This window comes from Podarcis vaucheri (genome assembly GCF_965113315.1).
Source record: "Podarcis vaucheri genome assembly, chromosome: 1".
NCBI classification, from domain to species: Eukaryota; Metazoa; Chordata; class Lepidosauria; order Squamata; family Lacertidae; genus Podarcis; species Podarcis vaucheri.
The window spans coordinates 89,510,916-89,520,059 of NC_138759.1; the positions used below are offsets into that span (position 1 = coordinate 89,510,916).

Here is a 9,144-nt window from a genome sequence, read left to right on the forward strand (position 1 = left end):
GTAAAAACACAAAAATAGATACCATAATAATAAACAAAAACAATAACCCAACCCACCCACAGTTTAAAAGGCCTTGGTAAAAGGTAAAGGGACCCCTGACCATTAGGTCCAGTTGTGGCCGACTCTGGGGTTGCGGCGCTCATCTCGCTTTATTGGCCAAGGGAGCCCGTGTACAGCTTCTGGGTCATGTGGCCAGTATGACTAAGCTGCTTCTGGCGAACCAGAGCAGCGCATGGAAATGCCGTTTACCTTCCCGCTGGGAACCTGTTTATCTACTTGCACTTTGATGTGCTTTTGAACTGCTAGGTTGGCAGGAGAAGGGACCAAGCGATGGGAGCTGACCCTGTTGCAGGGATTCGAACTACCGACCTTCTGATCAGCAAGTCCTAGGCTCTGTGGTTTAACTCACAGCGCCACCCGCGTCCCTTTAAAAGGCCATAGAATATTTAATTAGCCACGGGCCCGGAAGAATTATATAGAGTTGCCATATTTCAATCCAGACAGAAAAATTGTTGAGTTTTTTCTAGGTTTTTGCAAAAAAAGTTTTTGAGCTGTTTTTAAGGGAAATTGCCAGAAATGACACTGCCAACATGGGTTGCCAGATGGTTAATTGCTGGCTATGTCCGGAAAATTCCAGACGTATGGCAGCCCTAGAATGATAGAACCACAGAATTGTAACGTTGGAAGGGACCACAAGGGTCATCTTGTCCAACCACTTACAATGTAGGAATTGTTTGGCCAACATAGGGTTTGAACCCCCAACCCTGAGATTAAGAGTGTCTTGATTTACCAACTGAATTATCCAGATAAATGTTTTTGCCCAATGCCTAAAGAAGTGTAATAAAGGCACCAGGCAAGCCTCCCTGGGGAGAGCGTTTCACAAGCAGGGAGCCACCACAGAAAAGGCCTATTCTTGTGTTGCCACCCTCTGTAGCTTTTGCAGAGGAGGTGCATGAAAAAAGGCCTCCAATGATGATTTCAGGGTCTGGGTCAGTTCACATGGAGGGGGGGATTTTTAAAGAACAACTCATTAGATGAGTTAGTGGTGGTGTGTAGAGTAAATTTAAAGGACCTGACCCATGCAACCTGACCTGCACCAGGTTGAATCAAAAACTTGATTCTTTCTGCTCTCCTACTTGGTCCCTTGCTCTCCTCATATTAGTGGTCTCCACTAGCTAATGTACTTAGTTGTTTTACTAGCTCATGACTGAGATTTGCAGGTTGCACCAAATTCCGTTTAGTCAGAAGTGAGTCTCACTAAAAACAAGAGGACTTTTTCAAAGCAAACATGGTGGTTGCCATGCAGGCACCTGTGTTAAATCAAAGCCCCACTCCCAAGGTCTTAAAGCAGATCTGTTTTGCGGATTAGGCTGCCCAGTTTCAAATAGCCAGGAGACAAGATTCAGACATCTATGTTACAACAGATGTCATCAGTAGCTCCTCAGATTTCTTTATTTCTGCTGAACAATTTAGTAGGAGGTGAGAGGTTAACTGAGAATCATGTCTTTCTTATACGTAAGCCAGAAAGAAATGGCATGACCCACATAAGGCTAAGCACTCCGAAGTCTCATTAATGGAGAATTAGCCTGCAATCTTAATCAACCTACCTTGGAGTAAGTTTCATTGAACTCAAAGCGTAGAAATGCATGGGATTGCACTGTCAATGACATATTTTTTTGAAAAATTTTAATCATCATCCAATTTATTACCTGCCCTTCACCAGCAGGTCACAGGGTAGGTTGCAGCAATATTAAAAAAACAGCCTTAAAACAGTTTAAAAACAATCTACAGTCACAGCCTGCCCTCTCCCAAGCCAACCTCACAAACTACTCTGCTAATCTTAACATCCAAGAAGGAAGTAGTCATTCAGATATTTAGTGTCTAAGTAATTTAGGGTTGTAACCACTAGCATGAGCACCTTCAGATGAGCAAGGAAATCAGCTGACAAATGGCAGTTGTATTAAAACAGGGGTTATAGGAGTCCTAATTGAAACCCCAGCCTGTAATCTGGGCATTGCATTTTTGACCAATTGAAGTTGCTGAGTCATCCTCAAGGCACACAGAGAGCATTGCAATAATCCAGTTACCACAGCATGCAATACCATAGCCAAGTCATCTTTGCTCAAAGGGTCTAGAACTAGTGAACTAGCTGGAGCTGGGGAAAAGCACTAGTAGCCACCAAGGCAGCCTCAGTATCGAGTGTCAAAGGTATTTAACACTCTCGTGAAAAATCAAAAGAGCTTGAAAGTCCTTGACTCTGGGTGGATTAGGCCCATGGTACAGTGGTACCTCGGGTTACAGACGCTTCACCTTATAGACTCTGCTAACCCAGAAAAAGTACCTCGGGTTAAGAACTTTGCTTCAGGATAAGAAGAGAAATCACGTGGCAGTGGTGCGGCGGCAGCAGGAGGCCCCATTAGCTAAAGTGGTACCTCAGGTTAAGAACAGTTTCAGGTTAAGAATGGACCTCCAGAATGTATTAAGTTCTCAACCCAAGGTACCACTGTACTTTACAGCCTAGTACCTGTGGGTGGGTGCAGAAAGGTATTATGGGTAAAATGCATACTAATGAAGTGATCTCATCTGTCAGCATTTTCATTATTGGCTCCCAAGTTTCCATGAAGTTGTGGGGGGTATCTTACCTCCCTTCCTCTTGAGCAAAGTTTCTTGAGCTTTTGCTTCAACCTTCCTCTCTCACCTATCCCAGTCCTACCACTCAGCTGTAAAAATATCCCCTACTGTAACAGAGACCTGGAGCCCCCAGTGGACACCAACAGATGTCTTGATGGGTGATGAAAGCTGGGTCTGTGGCGCTGCCAGTGGAAATTGGCTCAGGTGGCGGATGCCGTCATCCATCAGGGCTGTGATAGCTACTTGGTCATTGGCAAGAAGCCATGGGCTTCATGCAACCAGAAGTGTAATCTGAAGCTCCCTTTGGGAGGGGGGGCGGTTGGACTGGGACTCTTTCATCACTCTGTGCAGTGATCTGGCCGGCTGCTCCAGTCACATGAAGGCTGTTGCCAGCAGAGTGGATCCCAGGCCAGGAAGCATTTTCCTCATCCCTTTGCTCACATACTGAGACAGGATTTTAGATTTTCAGGCTCCTCACTTGGATGTTGTAACAAGCTCCATTGATTTCTTGTGGGAGTTGCTTTCAATTGATTCTTGTTAGGACCACAGCTTTCAAAACAACCATAACCAACTTCCAGTTTCTGCAGAAGGACAGGGGGACAGTCTCTCATCTCTCCCACTCTTTGGGCTCAGACCCAAAGCCACTGCACCATATTCCACCCACCCCTTTTGCTCTTATGTTTGTTCTCGGCACACTGAAATGTTCCATGAGTTTTGGGCTACAGTTCTGAGCAAACTGACTTCTAAAAAAATATGTTTAGCCTTGGGCTGCCAAGTTCATAAAAAAACCCAAAACACAACTCTGAATAAACGTCATTCGCCTTTGGCAAAAGTCATGATGAATGGGAATTTAACATTTCATTGTACCCTTGCTGTATAATTTAAAAATTCATTCCTTTTGTGATTGTTATAAGGAATAACCCTGTTATAAAAGCTTTGGACATGCATTTATGCATTAATTTTAAAAAGTATCACCCGCTTTCTGATTAAAAGTCTCCCAGGCAGCTAACAAAACAATGGTATAAAATCATATTGAAAGATATCAAAACGAACTTGTCGAAAACAGCAAGAGGTTGGGGAAGGCCTGCTTAGTGGCTCAGTGCCAATAAGGAAGGAGCCCTGTGCACTTACCTAGAGAGAACAATGAGAGTGCTTATAGGATCTGAAAAAAAGCAGATACCACAATGCAAAAAGAAATGTTTTCTTAGGGAAACGTGTACCGAGACATTCAGAGCCATTTGCCTTTAAACAGGGAGGGGATACCCCCCAAAAGCTGTATCTATAAAAAGAACTAAGTGCTGGAAACATTCTTGGGAAAACAGCTTCAGGCCATACTAACAGGTAGCCCATTCCGCAGTTGTAGCTGCTACTGGCCCAATGAGTCAGGACACTAGCCTTCCTGGCTCCATTGGTGCACCTAGGTTCCTAGTTAGCAGTTAATATGGCTGTTGCTCAGCCATCTGTGCTGAACCCTGAAGTCTTGTGCACCCTTCCTTGTCTTTTCTATAAAAAAAGAAACCTCCTAAGAGAAAGTGGAACTGGAACTTTTCGCTTTTCCTATTGAAAGAAGCTGCTGCTGGATCAAAGAGCCTGTTTTTCTTATAAAGTTTATATTTACAGGTGACTTCATCCAATTGTTTCTCTCCATTCCGCCAGGTTTCCAATATTGTATACCCATCATATCTATGCTCTTCTTTAAAACCAAGTAGACCATTTCCCCCTACAGAGAACAAACAAATTAAAACAGGACTCCTTCAAATAGAGTTGCAAAGGAGGGCATATGGTCACTCTGTGCAGAATTTTGATGCCTATAGTTGATGCTTTCCTACCAAAATAGGCTGCTTTATGTATTGCCACCCAGTACTGACAGTTTGAAAGAGATTTCCATATCACAGTACATGGCTAATAGACCCCCCCTTGGGACTGTGATGATAATAATAATAATAATAATAATAATAATAATAATAATAATACTTTATTATTTATACCCTGCCCATCTGGCTGGGTTTCCCCAGCCCCTCTGGGAAGCTCCCAACAGAATATTAATAACATGATAAAACATCAAACATTAACAACTTCCCTAAACAGGGCTGCCTTCAGATGTCTTCTAAAAGTCAGATAGTTGTTTATTTCCTTGACATCTGATGGGAGGGCATTCCACAGGGTGGGCGCCACCACCGAGAAGCCCCACTGCCTGGTTCCCTGTAACTTCACGTCTCGCAGTGAGGGAGCTGCCAGAATCCAATTGTTCTGGATTGTTGCCAGTTTCCCCATAAGACCTTTTCTCATAGCTCAGGAGCTCAAGTTAAGCTGCAGAAGCCCATAAGCAAACAAAGAAAGGTTGTGTGATCTCGTACTTTAAAAACTACTAATATTGATGGTTCCTAAAGTAAATGTATTGAAGGATAACTCCTTCCCCATTTATTTTCACAGTAGATCACTGACATTCCCATTCAACTGAAAGGAAATTAAGGACAAGCTCCAGAGTCAGATCAGGAAAATATATGAGTGAGCAGAGACTTGAATTCATGCCTAGGTAAGGTAGTGGTTCCCCTTTTGTCACAGAGAGCTGCTTTTGTGGGCGGTACTTGGGAGAGTGCCATCCACTTTCCACTCCCTGCCTGTCCTTTTCTGTGCCACATGAATCCAGTCACCCACTGCAGCCTGCTAAAATTACCCTGAGGGTCTCAAAGCCTTTTCTGATCCACAGATGAGTGTCTTCCATTCTAATCCTTTGTTCCCTCCTCATAACCATGAGGTTACTTCTGATGGCCACAATAAGAGGGTACCCAGGCCTTTCCCAATTAGTGGTGAACCATCTGGCATGCCCCCAGTACCTCCATATGCTTATAAGTATATGGATCTGCTCTCTCTCTCTCTTTAACGCAGTGCCTCAATTTGGTTTTATTTCATTTGCGCTTCCACAGCCCACTTGGCATAGCACACCACAAGCAACTGCAAACTTGAGCAATAATAATAATAATAAATCCTTGCATTGGATTGCTCCTTCCCGTGCTGCCTGCCACATGACTCCCATCAATTTCTGTCAGGGCAATCAGCCAAGCCAACTTTTTGCGAGCTGCTGATGGCAAATTTAGCAGCTGAGTGAGTCTCTCTCTTTCTCTCCTTCTCCTTCCCTGTTCCTGCTGGACCAAGAAAGGAATTAGGTCTTCTTGCCACCTAGAAGGAGGCCATTTCTCATAGTCTGCTTCTTGATGATGGAAGGCATCAACGATATAATGTAACAGCTGTTTTCAGACATCACACCAATTACTGTCTGGTATCCTAGTGGCACCATTTATGTTGGCAAATAAATGGTGGCAGTTTGCAATGGATGTTTCATGGACATCTGTCCATGAAACAATATCCCAGAAGACACTAAGGACAGAGGGGAGAGTTTAATTCAGTGCACATTTAAAGGCAAATCAGTCTAATATGAGCTTCCCAAATCAATATTTGGACTGAAATACAGCCATCCTTCAAATTTCTCGCTTCTACAAATTTTGTGATGTAGCTCTCCAACCAAACAATGTGTACAAAGCTGCATATACTACTGGAATGTGTGCAATAATGTATATATTGATGGAAACAACATGCAAAAATGTTGCATTAAACTGTGCTTATTAGGAGAAATTTACACTAAAATACTGATGAATTTTCATGACAACTTCAAAAACAATTTTGCAAATTGATGCGGAAATGTGGAGAACTGAATTTAAGATTGGAAAAATGAGAGAGTGAGAGAAACCAAAAGTGGCAGATTTTCCCATCCTTAGAAGATACCAGGAGAATTTTGCACAGAGCTATAGGGAAGCTGCCACATGTAGTCAGAGGTAGTGACTGCATTGTGAGCAATGACACTAAGTTCAAAGTCTTAGGAATTCAAGAGTGGGGAGCAGCTGGGCAAAAGACCTGGAAGCTTTTGGGCAGAATTCTTGAGGGTTAGCCCTCCTTTCTCCAGTTCTTCTGGATTTCACCCTAAACATTACTGGGAATCTATGGCTACTGCCCATTCTCATTTTCCCCAAAGGAACTTGCAGTTACCTCTAGTGAAAGCGATTCATGCTTTGACAACATCTTGCTCAACATGTCTCCACTCCCACTCTGGTTCACCGAGTGCTTGCAGTAAGCAGAGAAATGCTGAGCACAATGACATGGAGGCCACACATTTCTTTCTTTAGATGTTACAGGGAAAATGCATGGGGAAAATGTGGTTTGGGGGTAGACAAGTATCTCCCATAACATCTATTCTGTTAAGCTTGCTAGACATTTCTGGGCAGAGTCTGGACCATTCTCATCATGTGGAGTATGTGGAGCCAAATTTGAGATTGTCTTCCATGGAAAGCCATAAGTAGTTGTTAGGAGAAGTCCAGGCTCTTCTCACAAAAGGCTGATTTTATTTTAACCCCCGCCCCCGGTCTTGGAGCATCAAGCCTGGTGGGAGCATCAAGGCATTTCTGCTACTTGGGTCCAAGTTACAGCTGAGATAGCATCACATCCTGTACTGTGCACAGATCCATTTGACTTACATCCTCATGTTACATTTGGACTAGTGCTGTGCTGAAATTAGTTCCTTGGTTTCTTGAAAGTGTTCTTCCTTTGCAAAAGAGGCTTCCATTTTTCTGCCTCACTTATAGGATGTTTTATAATTTATTTATAGTTTTGGTGAGTGCCGGGTTGCACACAGCGTTCGAAACTCCCATTGTTCTAAGCATGTTTTGCGATAGGGAATTTCATTAATGCAAGCAGTTTCTGAGCTCTGGGCACAGTATTGTGCCTAAGATTTCAAATTTCCCGCCTCCCCACTTCCAGCCACTCTCTGAAGACTGGAGAAGAGACCCTCTTAAGAATATTAGGGGGGCAGACAGGGGAAGCATGGCTTTGCTTTTTGCAGTATTCAGATAAGACTAGACCATGTGAAAAATGCACATAAGATTTTAGCTGCAGTTCATTCATTTTCAGCTTTGTATTCTTTTATTAAAAAAACACGCCTAGACACTCCGTTGCAGTGCCCATAACCTAGGTTTAAGGTGCCATTTATTTCCTAGCTTTCATATCTCAGTTTCTAACACTGGTTGCACATACTTTATTGTTATGAGATGGCCCAGGTTTCTATATGTACTTTTCTTTTCATTATGAATCTTTCCAGCTCTCTGCAGCCTCCTCAGTGGGTGCTTTCTGTTCTGAAAAAACTCCAAGGGCATGCTCACTGATTTTGTTTATAAGGGAAATTCTTTCTTTTACCTTTCTTGCACTGATTTGTTTTAAAATAAAATAAAAATATTCTTATTTTTTAAAAATAGCACAACCTGACAGCACTCAGGTACATGATAAGCAGCCTCCTCTTCTTACCAACTGACAGGAAATCTAGCTGAGGACATTGTGGAGTTTTCAGGAAGCAGTGCACCTTTGGAAAGCTGAAAAATGCTGACCAACTGGCTGGTAGGTAGAAGGACAAAAACCATAGTGGAGGTGTCTGCCCTCCACTAAGTGGGCTGCAAGCAGAACCCTGAAAGGGAGAGACATGCTTGATTTGTGTTTGAACCCAAGACTGTGGCTATGGGAGAAGCAATGCCTTTTGGGGGTCTTAATATCGTGAACCCCTCCATTGTAGACTCAGGTTGTATATATGTGTAAATAAACCATATATCCAGAAGATACCACAGTCTCTGCTGTCCCTCTTTCCGAGGAAATCAAACCCTGGATAAGCCTGGAACCCCAGGAGTCTTGCACTGCTCGAGTCTTGCACAAAATCCCTTGGCCACCTCAGAGTAAGGTACGGTATGCACAATAAACACTCTGCACCCAACCCATAATAATTTCACCAAATCCCCCCTCCCCTTTGATATTTCTCAAATGCAATTCCTTATCTCATTAATTGATGGAAGATGGTGGAGAGTGGGGGAAGGCAGAATAATTTTTTGGCAAAGCACTAATTGGGACATACAGGCTTGCTTCTTCAGTGGCTCTGTAGCATCTATCCTTTGAAGCAGGTGAGAAAAATCCACTCTCCCACTTTGGGTTCCAGTGAAACATGCCTAGATGTATGTGAGCAGAGGCGCTTGTCAAGGCTGTGGTGGGAACCAGCTGCTACTGTTTTTAAGCACATGCTGAAATGGAAACCCTGGTTCCAAGTGCTCCCCATTTCCATCCTCCATTCCAAATCCAGATGGTTGCAGCCCAGCTGTAGCCCTGAGTTCTTTGCTTCTTAATGCAAACAGTAACATCTGCCCAGACATTGAGACTGGATGGATGGAGTGGAAGCACAAGGGGGAGGGAAGAGAGGTTGGAAAGAGGACACGTAAAGCACTGCATGTGAAAAATGTAGCCCTTTTGCACAATTTAAGATGAAGCAGTCACTACCCAGCCCTGGAGTTTCTCTCTCTGGTAGGCCAACTGAGCAGTGAATTTAGCCGCAGCACAATGTGTCTGGAAGAAAGAGCCTGAAATCAACCCTAAGTGCTGCTGCTGTTCCTTTATTAGAATCTAAGAGATGAAGGGAGGGTTGGCTGG

General features: G+C 43.5%; 1 long non-coding RNA gene across 2 annotated transcripts; it reads left to right on the forward strand.

Moving 5' to 3' along the window:
- The first annotated feature begins 253 nt into the window (after positions 1–253).
- Positions 254–8,289, forward strand: LOC309541262. Of its 2 annotated transcripts, none has more exons than XR_014223680.1 (3): positions 254–2,208; positions 5,065–5,167; positions 7,935–8,289. It is a non-coding gene; the product is annotated as an uncharacterized lncRNA (long non-coding RNA). The 2 variants fall into 2 exon arrangements; XR_014223681.1 differs by lacking the exon at positions 254–2,208 and adding an exon at positions 2,647–4,251.
- Positions 8,290–9,144: the final 855 nt, after the last annotated feature.